General features: G+C 35.8%; 11 non-coding genes across 11 annotated transcripts; all 11 read right to left on the bottom strand.

The window, feature by feature from the left end:
- Nucleotides 1–5,478: 5,478 nt before the first annotated feature.
- Nucleotides 5,479–5,571, bottom strand: TRNAI-UAU (transfer RNA isoleucine (anticodon UAU)). Its single transcript is given in 2 exon segments — nt 5,479–5,514; nt 5,534–5,571. It is a non-coding gene; the product is annotated as a tRNA-Ile (tRNA).
- An 816-nt stretch (nt 5,572–6,387) lies between these two features.
- On the bottom strand, nt 6,388–6,480 carry TRNAI-UAU (transfer RNA isoleucine (anticodon UAU)). The gene is given in 2 exon segments: nt 6,388–6,423; nt 6,443–6,480. It is a non-coding gene; the product is annotated as a tRNA-Ile (tRNA).
- A 1,713-nt stretch (nt 6,481–8,193) lies between these two features.
- Nucleotides 8,194–8,286, bottom strand: TRNAI-UAU (transfer RNA isoleucine (anticodon UAU)). The gene is given in 2 exon segments: nt 8,194–8,229; nt 8,249–8,286. It is a non-coding gene; the product is annotated as a tRNA-Ile (tRNA).
- A 1,708-nt stretch (nt 8,287–9,994) lies between these two features.
- TRNAI-UAU (transfer RNA isoleucine (anticodon UAU)) lies at nt 9,995–10,087 on the bottom strand. Its single transcript is given in 2 exon segments — nt 9,995–10,030; nt 10,050–10,087. It is a non-coding gene; the product is annotated as a tRNA-Ile (tRNA).
- An 809-nt stretch (nt 10,088–10,896) lies between these two features.
- On the bottom strand, nt 10,897–10,989 carry TRNAI-UAU (transfer RNA isoleucine (anticodon UAU)). Its single transcript is given in 2 exon segments — nt 10,897–10,932; nt 10,952–10,989. It is a non-coding gene; the product is annotated as a tRNA-Ile (tRNA).
- An 805-nt stretch (nt 10,990–11,794) lies between these two features.
- On the bottom strand, nt 11,795–11,887 carry TRNAI-UAU (transfer RNA isoleucine (anticodon UAU)). Its single transcript is given in 2 exon segments — nt 11,795–11,830; nt 11,850–11,887. It is a non-coding gene; the product is annotated as a tRNA-Ile (tRNA).
- An 809-nt stretch (nt 11,888–12,696) lies between these two features.
- On the bottom strand, nt 12,697–12,789 carry TRNAI-UAU (transfer RNA isoleucine (anticodon UAU)). Its single transcript is given in 2 exon segments — nt 12,697–12,732; nt 12,752–12,789. It is a non-coding gene; the product is annotated as a tRNA-Ile (tRNA).
- A 2,607-nt stretch (nt 12,790–15,396) lies between these two features.
- Nucleotides 15,397–15,489, bottom strand: TRNAI-UAU (transfer RNA isoleucine (anticodon UAU)). The gene is given in 2 exon segments: nt 15,397–15,432; nt 15,452–15,489. It is a non-coding gene; the product is annotated as a tRNA-Ile (tRNA).
- Nucleotides 15,490–17,201: 1,712 nt separating this feature from the next.
- Nucleotides 17,202–17,294, bottom strand: TRNAI-UAU (transfer RNA isoleucine (anticodon UAU)). The gene is given in 2 exon segments: nt 17,202–17,237; nt 17,257–17,294. It is a non-coding gene; the product is annotated as a tRNA-Ile (tRNA).
- Nucleotides 17,295–18,101: 807 nt separating this feature from the next.
- Nucleotides 18,102–18,194, bottom strand: TRNAI-UAU (transfer RNA isoleucine (anticodon UAU)). The gene is given in 2 exon segments: nt 18,102–18,137; nt 18,157–18,194. It is a non-coding gene; the product is annotated as a tRNA-Ile (tRNA).
- Nucleotides 18,195–19,905: 1,711 nt separating this feature from the next.
- On the bottom strand, nt 19,906–19,998 carry TRNAI-UAU (transfer RNA isoleucine (anticodon UAU)). The gene is given in 2 exon segments: nt 19,906–19,941; nt 19,961–19,998. It is a non-coding gene; the product is annotated as a tRNA-Ile (tRNA).
- Nucleotides 19,999–20,696: the final 698 nt, after the last annotated feature.

Genomic DNA, 20,696 nt, shown 5'->3' with positions numbered 1-20,696 from the left:
ATATTAAGGTAGCAGTTTATAATCAATGACTAATGACATAAGAAAAGGAAAAAAAAAACAGTATACAAAGATGCTCTAGGTGAGGCTAGAACTCACAACCTCGGCATTGCTCAACAGATACTGTCTTATAAATACAGTGCGCTGACCAATTGCGCCACTGGAGCACTTTGCAGCATTGATTGGTTATGCTAGATGTGGATTTTATTCAATACAATCAGTACAGTCATAAGAATTGAAAAAGAAAATCATTTTTGGTGATGAATGATGAGCAACAAAGGAACATGCATGCCAGATGGTACTTGAATAAGCTGTCCACGGTGATAGAAAAGGTTTAAAAAACAACAACAACAATGTTATCATAATTAATGTCATATTTTAGCTTCTGTGGTCATTTTTTACAAGCTAAACACTGCAAGACTGTTTTACTGTTGAAGCAAGGATAAAATATCAACTCTAGTGATGAGACACTTGCTGTAATGACTTCCACCCCATATGGGACTTGGACCCCCTGGCTTAGGAGGGCAGTGACTTATCCATTATGCCAGTGGTGCTTACTGGTGTTCTTATTTAAGACTGTTAGGTTTTTAATAGTCAATTATTTATTTTTGAGGAAAAAGTGAAGCTGTTTACTGTGTTCTTTGCATTACCAAGTCCAGCAAGAAATGTGCTGGTACTATCCAGAGCTGTCAGTATGGATTATCATGCTATATTGCAGAAAATCAATTTGATGCAACTGCTTTACCAACAGTATGTTAATCTTTTCCATTGCTGTTTTGTTGGCTGACTGAAGGAAGATATGCAGTGCATTTGAACCAAAGCAGATGTGTGCTGACAACTTAAATGCACAATCATGTTTGTGTTTTTTCTTTCTTTCTTCCATCCTTTGTAATATCATATTAAATATTAAGGTAGCAGTTTATAATCAATGACTAATGACATAAGAAAAAGAAAAAAAAACAGTATACAAAGATGCTCACAACCTCGGCATTGCTCAACAGATACCGTCTTATAAGTACCACGCACTGACCAATTGCGCCACTGGAGCACTTTGCAGCTTTGATTGGTAATGCTAGATGTGGATTTTATTTAATACAATCAGTACAGTCATAAGAATTGAAAAAGAAAATCATTTTTGGTGATGAATGATGAGCAACAAAGGAACATGCATGCCAGATGGTACTTGAATAAGCTGTCCACGGTGATAGAAAAGGTTTAAAAAAACAACAACAACAACAACAACAACAACAACAACAATGTTATCTTAATTAATGTCATATTTTAGCTTCTGTGGTCATTTTTTACAAGCTAAACACTGCAAGACTGTTTTACTGTTGAAGCAAGGATAAAATATCAACTCTAGTGATGAGACACTTGCTGTAATGACTTCCACCCCATATGGGACTTGGACCCCCTGGCTTAGGAGGGCAGTGACTTATCCATTATGCCAGTGGTGCTTACTGGTGTTCTTATTTAAGACTGTTAGGTTTTTAATAGTCAATTATTTATTTTTGAGGAAAAAGTGTAGCTGTTTACTGTGTTCTTTGCATTACCAAGTCCAGCAAGAAATGTGCTGGTACTATCCAGAGCTGTCAGTATGGATTATCATGCTATATTGCAGAAAATCAATTTGATGCAACTGCTTTACCAACAGTATGTTAATCTTTTCCATTGCTGTTTTGTTGGCTGACTGAAGGAAGATATGCAGTGCATTTGAACCAAAGCAGATGTGTGCTGACAACTTAAATGCACAATCATGTTTGTGTTTTTTCTTTCTTTCTTCCATCCTTTTGAATATCATATTAAATATTAAGGTAGCAGTTTATAATCAATGACTAATGACATAAGAAAAGGAAAAAAAAAACAGTATACAAAGATGCTCTAGGTGAGGCTAGAACTCACAACCTCGGCATTGCTCAACAGATACTGTCTTATAAATACAGTGCGCTGACCAATTGCGCCACTGGAGCACTTTGCAGCATTGATTGGTTATGCTAGATGTGGATTTTATTCAATACAATCAGTACAGTCATAAGAATTGAAAAAGAAAATCATTTTTGGTGATGAATGATGAGCAACAAAGGAACATGCATGCCAGATGGTACTTGAATAAGCTGTCCACGGTGATAGAAAAGGTTTAAAAAACAACAACAACAATGTTATCATAATTAATGTCATATTTTAGCTTCTGTGGTCATTTTTTACAAGCTAAACACTGCAAGACTGTTTTACTGTTGAAGCAAGGATAAAATATCAACTCTAGTGATGAGACACTTGCTGTAATGACTTCCACCCCATATGGGACTTGGACCCCCTGGCTTAGGAGGGCAGTGACTTATCCATTATGCAAGTGGTGCTTACTGATGTTCTTATTTAAGACTGTTAGGTTTTTAATAGTCAATTATTTATTTTTGAGGAAAAAGTGAAGCTGTTTACTGTGTTCTTTGCATTACCAAGTCCAGCAAGAAATGTGCTGGTACTATCCAGAGCTGTCAGTATGGATTATCATGCTATATTGCAGAAAATCAATTTGATGCAACTGCTTTACCAACAGTATGTTAATCTTTTCCATTGCTGTTTTGTTGGCTGACTGAAGGAAGATATGCAGTGCATTTGAACCAAAGCAGATGTGTGCTGACAACTTAAATGCACAATCATGTTTGTGTTTTTTCTTTCTTTCTTCCATCCTTTGTAATATCATATTAAATATTAAGGTAGCAGTTTATAATCAATGACTAATGACATAAGAAAAAGAAAAAAAAACAGTATACAAAGATGCTCACAACCTCGGCATTGCTCAACAGATACCGTCTTATAAGTACCACGCACTGACCAATTGCGCCACTGGAGCACTTTGCAGCTTTGATTGGTAATGCTAGATGTGGATTTTATTTAATACAATCAGTACAGTCATAAGAATTGAAAAAGAAAATCATTTTTGGTGATGAATGATGAGCAACAAAGGAACATGCATGCCAGATGGTACTTGAATAAGCTGTCCACGGTGATAGAAAAGGTTTAAAAAACAACAACAACAACAACAACAACAACAACAACAATGTTATCTTAATTAATGTCATATTTTAGCTTCTGTGGTCATTTTTTACAAGCTAAACACTGCAAGACTGTTTTACTGTTGAAGCAAGGATAAAATATCAACTCTAGTGATGAGACACTTGCTGTAATTACTTCCACCCCATATGAGACTTGGACCCCCTGGCTTAGGAGGGCAGTGACTTATCCATTATGCCAGTGGTGCTTACTGGTGTTCTTATTTAAGACTGTTAGGTTTTTAATAGTCAATTATTTATTTTTGAGGAAAAAGTGTAGCTGTTTACTGTGTTCTTTGCATTACCAAGTCCAGCAAGAAATGTGCTGGTACTATCCAGAGCTGTCAGTATGGATTATCATGCTATATTGCAGAAAATCAATTTGATGCAACTGCTTTACCAACAGTATGTTAATCTTTTCCATTGCTGTTTTGTTGGCTGACTGAAGGAAGATATGCAGTGCATTTGAACCAAAGCAGATGTGTGCTGACAACTTAAATGCACAATCATGTTTGTGTTTTTTCTTTCTTTCTTCCATCCTTTTGAATATCATATTAAATATTAAGGTAGCAGTTTATAATCAATGACTAATGACATAAGAAAAGGAAAAAAAAAAACAGTATACAAAGATGCTCTAGGTGAGGCTAGAACTCACAACCTCGGCATTGCTCAACAGATACTGTCTTATAAATACAGTGCGCTGACCAATTGCGCCACTGGAGCACTTTGCAGCATTGATTGGTTATGCTAGATGTGGATTTTATTCAATACAATCAGTACAGTCATAAGAATTGAAAAAGAAAATCATTTTTGGTGATGAATGATGAGCAACAAAGGAACATGCATGCCAGATGGTACTTGAATAAGCTGTCCACGGTGATAGAAAAGGTTTAAAAAACAACAACAACAATGTTATCATAATTAATGTCATATTTTAGCTTCTGTGGTCATTTTTTACAAGCTAAACACTGCAAGACTGTTTTACTGTTGAAGCAAGGATAAAATATCAACTCTAGTGATGAGACACTTGCTGTAATGACTTCCACCCCATATGGGACTTGGACCCCCTGGCTTAGGAGGGCAGTGACTTATCCATTATGCAAGTGGTGCTTACTGATGTTCTTATTTAAGACTGTTAGGTTTTTAATAGTCAATTATTTATTTTTGAGGAAAAAGTGAAGCTGTTTACTGTGTTCTTTGCATTACCAAGTCCAGCAAGAAATGTGCTGGTACTATCCAGAGCTGTCAGTATGGATTATCATGCTATATTGCAGAAAATCAATTTGATGCAACTGCTTTACCAACAGTATGTTAATCTTTTCCATTGCTGTTTTGTTGGCTGACTGAAGGAAGATATGCAGTGCATTTGAACCAAAGCAGATGTGTGCTGACAACTTAAATGCACAATCATGTTTGTGCTTTTTCTTTCTTTCTTCCATCGTTTGTAATATCATATTAAATATTAAGGTAGCAGTTTATAATCAATGACTAATGACATAAGAAAAGGAAAAAAAACAGTATACAAAGATGCTCCAGGTGAGGCTTGAACTCACAAGCTTGGCATTGCTCAACAGATACTGTCTTATAAGTACCGCGCGCTGACCAATTGCACCACTGGAGCACTTTGCAGCATTAGTTGGTTTTGCTAGATGTGGATTTTATTCAATACAATCAGTGCAGTCATAAGAATTGAAAAAGAAAATCATTTTTGGTGATGAATGATGAGCAACAAAGGAACATGCATGCCAGATGGCACTTGAATAAGCTGTCCACGGTGATAGAAAAGGTTTAAAAAACAACAACAACAATGTTATTATAATTAATGTCATATTTTAGCTTCTGTGGTCATTTTTTGCAAGCTAAACACTGCAAGACTGTTTTACAGTTGAAGCAAGGATAAAATATCAACTCTAGTGATGAGACACTTGCTGTAATGACTTCCAACTCCGACGGGACTTAAACCCACAAGCACTGGCTTAGGAGAACAGTTCCTTATCCATTATGCCAGTGGTGCTTACTGATGTCCTTATTTAAGACTGATAGGTTTTTAATAGTCAATTATTTATTTTTGAATAAAATTGAAGCTGTTTACTGTGTTCTTTGCATTACCAAGTCCTGGAAGAAATGTGCTGGTACTATCCAGAGCTGTCAGTATGGATTATCATGCTATATTGCAGAAAATCAATTTAATGCAACTGCTTTACCAACAGTATGTTAATCTTTTCCATTGCTGTTTTGTTGGCTGACTGAAGGAAGATATGCAGTGCATTTGAACCAAAGCAGATGTGTGCTGACAACTTAAATGCACAATCATGTTTGTGTTTTTTCTTTCTTTCTTCCATCCTTTGTAATATCATATTAAATATTAAGGTAGCAGTTTATAATCAATGACTAATGACATAAGAAAAGGAAAAAAAATAGTATACAAAGATACTCCAGGTGAGGCTTGAACTCACAACCTCGGCATTGCTCAACAGATACCATCTTATAAGTACCACGCGCTGACCAATTGCGCCACTGGAGCAATTTTCAGCTTTGATTGGTAATGCTAGATGTGGATTTTATTTAATACAATCAGTACAGTCATAAGAATTGAAAAAGAAAATCATTTTTGGTGATGAATGATGAGCAACAAAGGAACATGCATGCCAGATGGTACTTGAATAAGCTGTCCACGGTGATAGAAAAGGTTTAAAAAACAACAACAACAACAACAACAATGTTATCTTAATTAATGTCATATTTTAGCTTCTGTGGTCATTTTTTACAAGCTAAACACTGCAAGACTGTTTTACTGTTGAAGCAAGGATAAAATATCAACTCTAGTGATGAGACACTTGCTGTAATGACTTCCACCCCATATGGGACTTGGACCCCCTGGCTTAGGAGGGCAGTGACTTATCCATTATGCCAGTGGTGCTTACTGATATTCTTATTTAAGACTGTTAGGTTTTTAATAGTCAATTATTTATTTTTGAGGAAAAAGTGAAGCTGTTTACTGTGTTCTTTGCATTACTAAGTCGAACAAGAAATGTGCTGGTACTATCCAGAGCAGTCAGTATGGATTATCATGCTATATTGCAGAAAATCAATTTGATGCAACTGCTTTACCAACAGTATGTTAATCTTTTCCATTGCTGTTTTGTTGGCTGACTGAAGGAAGATATGCAGTGCATTTGAACCAAAGCAGATGTGTGCTGACAACTTAAATGCACAATCATGTTTGTGTTTTTTCTTTCTTTCTTCCATCCTTTGTAATATCATATTAAATATTAAGGAAGCAGTTTATAATCAATGACTAATGACATAAGAAAAGGAAAAAAAAAACAGTATACAAAGATGCTCCAGGTGAGGCTTGAACTCACAACCTCGACATTGCTCAACAGATACTATTTTATAAATACCGTGCGCTGACCAATTGCGCCACTGGAGCACTTTGCAGCATTGATTGGTTATGCTAGATGTGGATTTTATTCAATACAATCAGTACAGTCATAAGAATTGAAAAAGAAAATAATTTTTGGTGATGAATGATGAGCAACAAAGGAACATGCATGCCAGATGGTACTTGAATAAGCTATCCACGGTGATAGAAAAGGTTTAAAAAACAACAACAACAATGTTATCATAATTAATGTCATATTTTAGCTTCTGTGGTCATTTTTTACAAGCTAAACACTGCAAGACTGTTTTACAGTTGAAGCAAGGATAAAATATCAACTCTAGTGATGAGACACTTGCTGTAATGACTTCCAACTCAGACGGGACTTAAACCCACAAGCACTGGCTTAGGAGAACAGTGCCTTATCCATTATGCCAGTGGTGCTTACTGATGTCCTTAATTAAGACTGATAGGTTTTTAATAGTCAATTATTTATTTTTGAATAAAATTGAAGCTGTTTACTGTGTTCTTTGCATTACCAAGTCCTGGAAGAAATGTGCTGGTACTATCCAGAGCTGTCAGTATGGATTATCATGCTATATTGCAGAAAATCAATTTGATGCAACTGCTTTACCAACAGTATGTTAATCTTTTCCATTGCTGTTTTGTTGGCTGACTGAAGGAAGATATGCAGTGCATTTGAACCAAAGCAGATGTGTGCTGACAACTTAAATGCACAATCATGTTTGTGTTTTTTCTTTCTTTCTTCCATCCTTTGTAATATCATATTAAATATTAAGGTAGCAGTTTATAATCAATGACTAATGACATAAGAAAAGAAAAAAAAACAGCATACAAATATGCTCCAGGTAAGGCTTGAACTCACAACCTCGGCATTGCTCAACATATACTGTCTTATAAGAACCGCGCGCTGACCAATTGCACCACTGAAGCACTTTGCAGCATTAGTTGGTTTTGCTAGATGTGGATTTTATTCAATACAATCAGTACAGTCATAAGAATTGAAAAAGAAAATCATTTTTGGTGATGAATGATGAGCAACAAAGGAACATGCATGCCAGATGGCACTTGAATAAGCTGTCCACGGTGATAGAAAAGGTTTAAAAAACAACAACAACAATGTTATCATAATTAATGTCATATTTTAGCTTTTGTGGTCATTTTTTGCAAGCTAAACACTGCAAGACTGTTTTACAGTTGAAGCAAGGATAAAATATCAACTCTAGTGATGAGACACTTGCTGTAATGACTTCCAACTCAGACGGGACTTAAACCCACAAGCACTGGCTTAGGAGAACAGTGCCTTATCCATTATGCCAGTGGTGCTTACTGATGTCCTTAATTAAGACTGATAGGTTTTTAATAGTCAATTATTTATTTTTGAATAAAATTGAAGCTGTTTACTGTGTTCTTTGCATTACCAAGTCCTGGAAGAAATGTGCTGGTACTATCCAGAGCTGTCAGTATGGATTATCATGCTATATTGCAGAAAATCAATTTGATGCAACTGCTTTACCAACAGTATGTTAATCTTTTCCATTGCTGTTTTGTTGGCTGACTGAAGGAAGATATACAGTGCATTTGAACCAAAGCAGATGTGTACTGACAACTTAAATGCACAATCATGTTTGTGTTTTTTCTTTCTTTCTTCCATCCTTTGTAATATCATATTAAATATTAAGGTAGCAGTTTATAATCAATGACTAATGACATAAGAAAAGGGAAAAAAACAGTATACAAAGATGCTCCAGGTGAGGCTTGAACTCACAACCTCGGCATTGCTCAACAGATACTGTCTTATAAGTACCGTGCGCTGACCAATTGCACTACTGGAGCACTTTGCTGCATTGATTGGTTATGCTAGATTTGGATTTTATTCAATACAATCAGTACAGTCATAAGAATTGAAAAAGAAAATCATTTTTGGTGATGAATGATGAGCAACAAAGGAACATGCATGCCAGATGGTACTTGAATAAGCTGTCCACGGTGATAGAAAAGGTTTAAAAAACAACAACAACAATGTTATCATAATTAATGTCATATTTTAGCTTCTGTGGTCATTTTTTACAAGCTAAACACTGCAAGACTGTTTTACTGTTGAAGCAAGGATAAAATATCAACTCTAGTGATGAGACACTTGCTGTAATGACTTCCACCCCATATGGGACTTGGACCCCCTGGCTTAGGAGGGCAGTGACTTATCCATTATGCAAGTGGTGCTTACTGATGTTCTTATTTAAGACTGTTAGGTTTTTAATAGTCAATTATTTATTTTTGAGGAAAAAGTGAAGCTGTTTACTGTGTTCTTTGCATTACCAAGTCCAGCAAGAAATGTGCTGGTACTATCCAGAGCTGTCAGTATGGATTATCATGCTATATTGCAGAAAATCAATTTGATGCAACTGCTTTACCAACAGTATGTTAATCTTTTCCATTGCTGTTTTGTTGGCTGACTGAAGGAAGATATGCAGTGCATTTGAACCAAAGCAGATGTGTGCTGACAACTTAAATGCACAATCATGTTTGTGCTTTTTCTTTCTTTCTTCCATCGTTTGTAATATCATATTAAATATTAAGGTAGCAGTTTATAATCAATGACTAATGACATAAGAAAAGGAAAAAAAACAGTATACAAAGATGCTCCAGGTGAGGCTTGAACTCACAAGCTTGGCATTGCTCAACAGATACTGTCTTATAAGTACCGCGCGCTGACCAATTGCACCTCTGGAGCACTTTGCAGCATTAGTTGGTTTTGCTAGATGTGGATTTTATTCAATACAATCAGTGCAGTCATAAGAATTGAAAAAGAAAATCATTTTTGGTGATGAATGATGAGCAACAAAGGAACATGCATGCCAGATGGCACTTGAATAAGCTGTCCACGGTGATAGAAAAGGTTTAAAAAACAACAACAACAATGTTATTATAATTAATGTCATATTTTAGCTTCTGTGGTCATTTTTTGCAAGCTAAACACTGCAAGACTGTTTTACAGTTGAAGCAAGGATAAAATATCAACTCTAGTGATGAGACACTTGCTGTAATGACTTCCAACTCCGACGGGACTTAAACCCACAAGCACTGGCTTAGGAGAACAGTTCCTTATCCATTATGCCAGTGGTGCTTACTGATGTCCTTATTTAAGACTGATAGGTTTTTAATAGTCAATTATTTATTTTTGAATAAAATTGAAGCTGTTTACTGTGTTCTTTGCATTACCAAGTCCAGGAAGAAATGTGCTGGTACTATCCAGAGCTGTCAGTATGGATTATCATGCTATATTGCAGAAAATCAATTTAATGCAACTGCTTTACCAACAGTATGTTAATCTTTTCCATTGCTGTTTTGTTGGCTGACTGAAGGAAGATATGCAGTGCATTTGAACCAAAGCAGATGTGTGCTGACAACTTAAATGCACAATCATGTTTGTGTTTTTTCTTTCTTTCTTCCATCCTTTGTAATATCATATTAAATATTAAGGTAGCAGTTTATAATCAATGACTAATGACATAAGAAAAGGAAAAAAAATAGTATACAAAGATACTCCAGGTGAGGCTTGAACTCACAACCTCGGCATTGCTCAACAGATACCATCTTATAAGTACCACGCGCTGACCAATTGCGCCACTGGAGCAATTTTCAGCTTTGATTGGTAATGCTAGATGTGGATTTTATTTAATACAATCAGTACAGTCATAAGAATTGAAAAAGAAAATAATTTTTGGTGATGAATGATGAGCAACAAAGGAACATGCATGCCAGATGGTACTTGAATAAGCTGTCCACGGTGATAGAAAAGGTTTAAAAAACAACAACAACAACAATGTTATCTTAATTAATGTCATATTTTAGCTTCTGTGGTCATTTTTTACAAGCTAAACACTGCAAGACTGTTTTACTGTTGAAGCAAGGATAAAATATCAACTCTAGTGATGAGACACTTGCTGTAATGACTTCCACCCCATATGGGACTTGGACCCCCTGGCTTAGGAGGGCAGTGACTTATCCATTATGCCAGTGGTGCTTACTGATGTTCTTATTTAAGACTGTTAGGTTTTTAATAGTCAATTATTTATTTTTGAGGAAAAAGTGAAGCTGTTTACTGTGTTCTTTGCATTACCAAGTCCAACAAGAAATGTGCTGGTACTATCCAGAGCTGTCAGTATGGATTATCATGCTATATTGCAGAAAATCAATTTGATGCAACTGCTTTACCAACAGTATGTTAATCTTTTCCATTGCTGTTTTGTTGGCTGACTGAAGGAAGATATGCAGTGCATTTGAACCAAAGCAGATGTGTGCTGACAACTTAAATGCACAATCATGTTTGTGTTTTTTCTTTCTTTCTTCCATCCTTTGTAATATCATATTAAATATTAAGGAAGCAGTTTATAATCAATGACTAATGACATAAGAAAAGGAAAAAAAAACAGTATACAAAGATGCTCCAGGTGAGGCTTGAACTCACAACCTCGACATTGCTCAACAGATACTATCTTATAAATACCGTGCGCTGACCAATTGCGCCACTGGAGCACTTTGCAGCATTGATTGGTTATGCTAGATGTGGATTTTATTCAATACAATCGGTACAGTCATAAGAATTGAAAAAGAAAATAATTTTTGGTGATGAATGATGAGCAACAAAGGAACATGCATGCCAGATGGTACTTGAATAAGCTGTCCACGGTGATAGAAAAGGTTTAAAAAACAACAACAACAATGTTATCATAATTAATGTCATATTTTAGCTTCTGTGGTCATTTTTTACAAGCTAAACACTGCAAGACTGTTTTACAGTTGAAGCAAGGATAAAATATCAACTCTAGTGATGAGACACTTGCTGTAATGACTTCCACCCCATATGGGACTTGGACCCCCTGGCTTAGGAGGGCAGTGACTTATCCATTATGCCAGTGGTGCTTACTGATGTTCTAATTTAAGACTGTTAGGTTTTTAATAGTCAATTATTTATTTTTGAGGAAAAAGTGAAGCTGTTTACTGTGTTCTTTGCATTACCAAGTCCAGCAAGAAATGTGCTGGTACTATCCAGAGCTGTCAGTATGGATTATCATGCTATATTGCAGAAAATCAATTTGGTGCAACTGCTTTACCAACAGTATGTTAATCTTTTCCATTGCTGTTTTGTTGGCTGACTGAAGGAAGATATGCAGTGCATTTGAACCAAAGCAGATGTGTGCTGACAACTTAAATGCACAATCATGTTTGTGTTTTTTCTTTCTTTCTTCCATCCTTTGTAATATCATATTAAATATTAAGGTAGCAGTTTATAATCAATGACTAATGACATAAGAAAAGAAAAAAAAACAGCATACAAATATGCTCCAGGTGAGGCTTGAACTCACAACCTCGGCATTGCTCAACAGATACCATCTTATAAGTACCACGCGCTGACCAATTGCGCCACTGGAGCAATTTTCAGCTTTGATTGGTAATGCTAGATGTGGATTTTATTTAATACAATCAGTACAGTCATAAGAATTGAAAAAGAAAATAATTTTTGGTGATGAATGATGAGCAACAAAGGAACATGCATGCCAGATGGTACTTGAATAAGCTGTCCACGGTGATAGAAAAGGTTTAAAAAACAACAACAACAACAATGTTATCTTAATTAATGTCATATTTTAGCTTCTGTGGTCATTTTTTACAAGCTAAACACTGCAAGACTGTTTTACTGTTGAAGCAAGGATAAAATATCAACTCTAGTGATGAGACACTTGCTGTAATGACTTCCACCCCATATGGGACTTGGACCCCCTGGCTTAGGAGGGCAGTGACTTATCCATTATGCCAGTGGTGCTTACTGATGTTCTTATTTAAGACTGTTAGGTTTTTAATAGTCAATTATTTATTTTTGAGGAAAAAGTGAAGCTGTTTACTGTGTTCTTTGCATTACCAAGTCCAACAAGAAATGTGCTGGTACTATCCAGAGCTGTCAGTATGGATTATCATGCTATATTGCAGAAAATCAATTTGATGCAACTGCTTTACCAACAGTATGTTAATCTTTTCCATTGCTGTTTTGTTGGCTGACTGAAGGAAGATATGCAGTGCATTTGAACCAAAGCAGATGTGTGCTGACAACTTAAATGCACAATCATGTTTGTGTTTTTTCTTTCTTTCTTCCATCCTTTGTAATATCATATTAAATATTAAGGAAGCAGTTTATAATCAATGACTAATGACATAAGAAAAGGAAAAAAAAACAGTATACAAAGATGCTCCAGGTGAGGCTTGAACTCACAACCTCGACATTGCTCAACAGATACTATCTTATAAATACCGTGCGCTGACCAATTGCGCCACTGGAGCACTTTGCAGCATTGATTGGTTATGCTAGATGTGGATTTTATTCAATACAATCGGTACAGTCATAAGAATTGAAAAAGAAAATAATTTTTGGTGATGAATGATGAGCAACAAAGGAACATGCATGCCAGATGGTACTTGAATAAGCTGTCCACGGTGATAGAAAAGGTTTAAAAAACAACAACAACAATGTTATCATAATTAATGTCATATTTTAGCTTCTGTGGTCATTTTTTACAAGCTAAACACTGCAAGACTGTTTTACAGTTGAAGCAAGGATAAAATATCAACTCTAGTGATGAGACACTTGCTGTAATGACTTCCACCCCATATGGGACTTGGACCCCCTGGCTTAGGAGGGCAGTGACTTATCCATTATGCCAGTGGTGCTTACTGATGTTCTAATTTAAGACTGTTAGGTTTTTAATAGTCAATTATTTATTTTTGAGGAAAAAGTGAAGCTGTTTACTGTGTTCTTTGCATTACCAAGTCCAGCAAGAAATGTGCTGGTACTATCCAGAGCTGTCAGTATGGATTATCATGCTATATTGCAGAAAATCAATTTGGTGCAACTGCTTTACCAACAGTATGTTAATCTTTTCCATTGCTGTTTTGTTGGCTGACTGAAGGAAGATATGCAGTGCATTTGAACCAAAGCAGATGTGTGCTGACAACTTAAATGCACAATCATGTTTGTGTTTTTTCTTTCTTTCTTCCATCCTTTGTAATATCATATTAAATATTAAGGTAGCAGTTTATAATCAATGACTAATGACATAAGAAAAGAAAAAAAAACAGCATACAAATATGCTCCAGGTGAGGCTTGAACTCACAACCTCGGCATTGCTCAACATATACTGTCTTATAAGAACCGCGCGCTGACCAATTGCACCACTGGAGCACTTTGCAGCATTAGTTGGTTTTGCTAGATGTGGATTTTATTCAATACAATCAGTACAGTCATAAGAATTGAAAAAGAAAATCATTTTTGGTGATGAATGATGAGCAACAAAGGAACATGCATGCCAGATGGCACTTGAATAAGCTGTCCACGGTGATAGAAAAGGTTTAAAAAACAACAACAACAATGTTATCATAATTAATGTCATATTTTAGCTTTTGTGGTCATTTTTTGCAAGCTAAACACTGCAAGACTGTTTTACAGTTGAAGCAAGGATAAAATATCAACTCTAGTGATGAGACACTTGCTGTAATGACTTCCAACTCAGACGGGACTTAAACCCACAAGCACTGGCTTAGGAGAACAGTGCCTTATCCATTATGCCAGTGGTGCTTACTGATGTCCTTAATTAAGACTGATAGGTTTTTAATAGTCAATTATTTATTTTTGAATAAAATTGAAGCTGTTTACTGTGTTCTTTGCATTACCAAGTCCTGGAAGAAATGTGCTGGTACTATCCAGAGCTGTCAGTATGGATTATCATGCTATATTGCAGAAAATCAATTTGATGCAACTGCTTTACCAACAGTATGTTAATCTTTTCCATTGCTGTTTTGTTGGCTGACTGAAGGAAGATATACAGTGCATTTGAACCAAAGCAGATGTGTACTGACAACTTAAATGCACAATCATGTTTGTGTTTTTTCTTTCTTTCTTCCATCCTTTGTAATATCATATTAAATATTAAGGTAGCAGTTTATAATCAATGACTAATGACATAAGAAAAGGGAAAAAAACAGTATACAAAGATGCTCCAGGTGAGGCTTGAACTCACAACCTCGGCATTGCTCAACAGATACTGTCTTATAACTACCGTGCGCTGACCAATTGCACCACTGGAGCACTTTGCTGCATTGATTGGTTATGCTAGATTTGGATTTTATTCAATACAATCAGTACAGTCATAAGAATTGAAAAAGAAAATCATTTTTGGTGATGAATGATGAGCAACAAAGGAACATGCATGCCAGATGGCACTTAAATAAGATGTCCACGGTGATAGAAAAGGTTTAAAAAACAACAACAACAATGTTATCATAATTAATGTCATATTTTAGCTTCTGTGGTCATTTTTTACAAGCTAAACACTGCAAGACTGTTTACAGTTGAAGCAAGGATAAAATATCAACTCTAGTGATGAGACACTTGCTGTAATGACTTCTACCCCATATGGGACTTGGACCCCCTGGCTTAGGAGGGCAGTGACTTATCCATTATGCCAGTGGTGCTTACTGATGTTCTTATTTAAGACTGTTAGGTTTTTAATAGTCAATTATTTATTTTTGAGGAAAAAGTGAAGCTGTTTACTGTGTTCTTTGCATTACCAAGTCCAGCAAGAAATGTGCTGGTACTATCCAGAGCTGTCAGTATGGATTATCATGCTATATTGCAGAAAATCAATTTGATGCAACTGCTTTACCAACAGTATGTTAATCTTTTCCATTGCTGTTTTGTTGGCTGACTGAAGGAAGATATGCAGTGCATTTGAACCAAAGCAGATGTGTGCTGACAACTTAAATGCACAATCATGTTTGTGTTTTTTCTTTCTTTCTTCCATCCTTTGTAATATCATATTAAATATTAAGGAAGCAGTTTATAATCAATGACTAATGACATAAGAAAAGGAAAAAAAAAACAGTATACAAAGATGCTCCAGGTGAGGCTTGAACTCACAACCTCGACATTGCTCAACAGATACTATCTTATAAATACCGTGCGCTGACCAATTGCGCCACTGGAGCACTTTGCAGCATTGATTGGTTATGCTAGATGTGGATTTTATTCAATACCATCAGTACAGTCATAAGAATTGAAAAAGAAAATAATTTTTGGTGATGAATGATGAGCAACAAAGGAACATGCATGCCAGATGGTACTTGAATAAGCTGTCCACGGTGATAGAAAAGGTTTAAAAAACAACAACAACAACAATGATATCATAATTAATGTCATATTTTAGCTTCTGTGGTCATTTTTTACAAGCTAAACACTGCAAGACTGTTTTACAGTTGAAGCAAGGATAAAATATCAACTCTAGTGATGAGACACTTGCTGTAATGACTTCCACCCCATATGGGACTTGGACCCCCTGGCTTAGGAGGGCAGTGACTTATCCATTATGCCAGTGGTGCTTACTGATGTTCTAATTTAAGACTGTTAGGTTTTTAATAGTCAATTATTTATTTTTGAGGAAAAAGTGAAGCTGTTTACTGTGTTCTTTGCATTACCAAGTCCAGCAAGAAATGTGCTGGTACTATCCAGAGCTGTCAGTATGGATTATCATGCTATATTGCAGAAAATCAATTTGATGCAACTGCTTTACCAACAGTATGTTAATCTTTTCCATTGCTGTTTTGTTGGCTGACTGAAGGAAGATATGCAGTGCATTTGAACCAAAGCAGATGTGTGCTGACAACTTAAATGCACAATCATGTTTGTGTTTTTTCTTTCTTTCTTCCATCCTTTGTAATATCATATTAAATATTAAGGTAGCAGTTTATAATCAATGACTAATGACATAAGAAAAGAAAAAAAAACAGCATACATAGATGCTCCAGGTGAGGCTTGAACTCACAACCTCGGCATTGCTCAACATATACTGTCTTATAAGAACCGCACGCTGACCAATTGCACCACTGGAGCACTTTGCAGCATTGGTTGGTTTTGCTAGATGTGGATTTTATTCAATACAATCAGTACAGTCATAAGAATTGAAAAAGAAAATCATTTTTGGTGATGAATGATGAGCAACAAAGGAACATGCATGCCAGATGGCACTTGAATAAGCTGTCCACGGTGATAGAAAAGGTTTAAAAAAACAACAACAACAATGTTATCATAATTAATGTCATATTTTAGCTTTTGTGGTCATTTTTTGCAAGCTAAACACTGCAAGACTGTTTTACAGTTGAAGCAAGGATAAAATATCAACTCTAGTGATGAGACACTTGCTGTAATGACTTCCAACTCAGACGGGACTTAAACCCACAAGCACTGGCTTAGGAGAACAGTGCCTTATCCATTATGCCAGTGGTGCTTACTGATGTCCTTAATTAAGACTGATAGGTTTTTAATAGTCAATTATTTATTTTTGAATAAAATTGAAGCTGTTTACTGTGTTCTTTGCATTACCAAGTCCTGGAAGAAATGTGCTGGTACTATCCAGAGCTGTCAGTATGGATTATCATGCTATATTGCAGAAAATCAATTTGATGCAACTGCTTTACCAACAGTATGTTAATCTTTTCCATTGCTGTTTTGTTGGCTGACTGAAGGAAGATATACAGTGCATTTGAACCAAAGCAGATGTGTACTGACAACTTAAATGCACAATCATGTTTGTGTTTTTTCTTTCTTTCTTCCATCCTTTGTAATATCATATTAAATATTAAGGTAGCAGTTTATAATCAATGACTAATGACATAAGAAAAGGGAAAAAAACAGTATACAAAGATGCTCCAGGTGAGGCTTGAACTCACAACCTCGGCATTGCTCAACAGATACTGTCTTATAAGTACCGTGCGCTGACCAATTGCACCACTGGAGCACTTTGCTGCATTGATTGGTTATGCTAGATTTGGATTTTATTCAATACAATCAGTACAGTCATAAGAATTGAAAAAGAAAATCATTTTTGGTGATGAATGATGAGCAACAAAGGAACATGCATGCCAGATGGCACTTAAATAAGATGTCCACGGTGATAGAAAAGGTTTAAAAAACAACAACAACAATGTTATCATAATTAATGTCATATTTTAGCTTCTGTGGTCATTTTTTACAAGCTAAACACTGCAAGACTGTTTTACAGTTGAAGCAAGGATAAAATATCAACTCTAGTGATGAGACACTTGCTGTAATGACTTCTACCCCATATGGGACTTGGACCCCCTGGCTTAGGAGGGCAGTGACTTATCCATTATGCCAGTGGTGCTTACTGATGTTCTTATTTAAGACTGTTAGGTTTTTAATAGTCAATTATTTATTTTTGAGGAAAAAGTGAAGCTGTTTACTGTGTTCTTTGCATTACCAAGTCCAGCAAGAAATGTGCTGGTACTATCCAGAGCAGTCAGTATGGATTATCATGCTATATTGCAGAAAATCAATTTGATGCAACTGCTTTACCAAAAGTATGTTAATCTTTTCCATTGCTGTTTTGTTGGCTGACTGAAGGAAGATATGCAGTGCATTTGAACCAAAGCAGATGTGTGCTGACAACTTAAATGCACAATCATGTTTGTGTTTTTTCTTTCTTTCTTCCATCCTTTGTAATATCATATTAAATATTAAGGAAGCAGTTTATAATCAATGACTAATGACATAAGAAAAGAAAAAAAAAAACAGTATACAAAGATGCTCCAGGTGAGGCTTGAACTCACAACCTCGACATTGCTCAACAGATACTATCTTATAAATACCGTGCGCTGACCAATTGCGCCACTGGAGCACTTTGCAGCATTGGTTGGTTATGCTAGATGTGGATTTTATTCAATACAATCAGTACAGTCATAAGAATTGAAAAAGAAAATAATTTTTGGTGATGAATGATGAGCAACAAAGGAACATGCATGCCAGATGGTACTTGAATAAGCTGTCCACGGTGATAGAAAAGGTTTAAAAAACAACAACAACAACAATGTTATCATAATTAATGTCATATTTTAGCTTCTGTGGTCATTTTTTACAAGCTAAACACTGCAAGACTGTTTTACAGTTGAAGCAAGGATAAAATATCAACTCTAGTGATGAGACACTTGCTGTAATGACTTCCACCCCATATGGGACTTGGACCCCCTTGCTTAGGAGGGCAGTGACTTATCCATTATGCCAGTGGTGCTTACTGATGTTCTAATTTAAGACTGTTAGGTTTTTAATAGTCAATTATTTATTTTTGAGGAAAAAGTGAAGCTGTTTACTGTGTTCTTTGCATTACCAAGTCCAGCAAGAAATGTGCTGGTACTATCCAGAGCTGTCAGTATGGATTATCATGCTATATTGCAGAAAATCAATTTGATGCAACTGCTTTACCAACAGTATGTTAATCTTTTCCATTGCTGTTTTGTTGGCTGACTGAAGGAAGATATGCAGTGCATTTGAACCAAAGCAGATGTGTGCTGACAACTTAAATGCACAATCATGTTTGTGTTTTTTCTTTCTTTCTTCCATCCTTTGTAATATCATATTAAATATTAAGGTAGCAGTTTATAATCAATGACTAATGACATAAGAAAAGAAAAAAAAACAGCATACAAAGATGCTCCAGGTGAGGCTTGAACTCACAACCTCGGCATTGCTCAACATATACTGTCTTATAAGAACCGCGCGCTGACCAATTGCACCACTGGAGCACTTTGCAGCATTAGTTGGTTTTGCTAGATGTGGATTTTATTCAATACAATCAGTACAGTCATAAGAATTGAAAAAGAAAATCATTTTTGGTGATGAATGATGAGCAACAAAGGAACATGCATGCCAGATGGCACTTGAATAAGCTGTCCACGGTGATAGAAAAGGTTTAAAAAACATCAACAACAATGTTATCATAATTAATGTCATATTTTAGCTTTTGTGGTCATTTTTTGCAAGCTAAACACTGCAAGACTATTTTACAGTTGAAGCAAGGATAAAATATCAACTCTAGTAATGAGACACTTGCTGTAATGACTTCCAACTCAGACGGGACTTAAACCCACAAGCACTGGCTTAGGAGAACAGTGCCTTATCCATTATGCCAGTGGTGCTTACTGATGTCCTTAATTAAGACTGATAGGTTTTTAATAGTCAATTATTTATTTTTGAATAAAATTGAAGCTGTTTACTGTGTTCTTTGCATTACCAAGTCCTGGAAGAAATGTGCTGGTACTATCCAGAGCTGTCAGTATGGATTATCATGCTATATTGCAGAAAATCAATTTGATGCAACTGCTTTACCAACAGTATGTTAATCTTTTCCATTGCTGTTTTGTTGGCTGACTGAAGGAAGATATACAGTGCATTTGAACCAAAGCAGATGTGTACTGACAACTTAAATGCACAATCATGTTTGTGTTTTTTCTTTCTTTCTTCCATCCTTTGTAATATCATATTAAATATTAAGGTAGCAGTTTATAATCAATGACTAATGACATAAGAAAAGGGAAAAAAACAGTATACAAAGATGCTCCAGGTGAGGCTTGAACTCACAACCTCGGCATTGCTCAACAGATACTGTCTTATAAGTACCGTGCGCTGACCAATTGCACCACTGGAGCACTTTGCTGCATTGATTGGTTATGCTAGATTTGGATTTTATTCAATACAATCAGTACAGTCATAAGAATTGAAAAAGAAAATCATTTTTGGTGATGAATGATGAGCAACAAAGGAACATGCATGCCAGATGGCACTTAAATAAGATGTCCACGGTGATAGAAAAGGTTTAAAAAACAACAACAACAATGTTATCATAATTAATGTCATATTTTAGCTTCTGTGGTCATTTTTTACAAGCTAAACACTGCAAGACTGTTTTACAGTTGAAGCAAGGATAAAATATCAACTCTAGTGATGAGACACTTGCTGTAATGACTTCTACCCCATATGGGACTTGGACCCCCTGGCTTAGGAGGGCAGTGACTTATCCATTATGCCAGTGGTGCTTACTGATGTTCTTATTTAAGACTGTTAGGTTTTTAATAGTCAATTATTTATTTTTGAGGAAAAAGTGAAGCTGTTTACTGTGTTCTTTGCATTACCAAGTCCAGCAAGAAATGTGCTGGTACTATCCAGAGCAGTCAGTATGGATTATCATGCTATATTGCAGAAAATCAATTTGATGCAACTGCTTTACCAAAAGTATGTTAATCTTTTCCATTGCTGTTTTGTTGGCTGACTGAAGGAAGATATGCAGTGCATTTGAACCAAAGCAGATGTGTGCTGACAACTTAAATGCACAATCATGTTTGTGTTT

This window comes from Pseudophryne corroboree, chromosome 4, assembly GCF_028390025.1.
Source record: "Pseudophryne corroboree isolate aPseCor3 chromosome 4, aPseCor3.hap2, whole genome shotgun sequence".
Taxonomy (NCBI): domain Eukaryota; kingdom Metazoa; phylum Chordata; class Amphibia; order Anura; family Myobatrachidae; genus Pseudophryne; species Pseudophryne corroboree.
The sequence above is the reverse complement of the archived record's forward strand: the minus strand, read 5'-3'. Positions and strand labels throughout refer to the sequence as shown.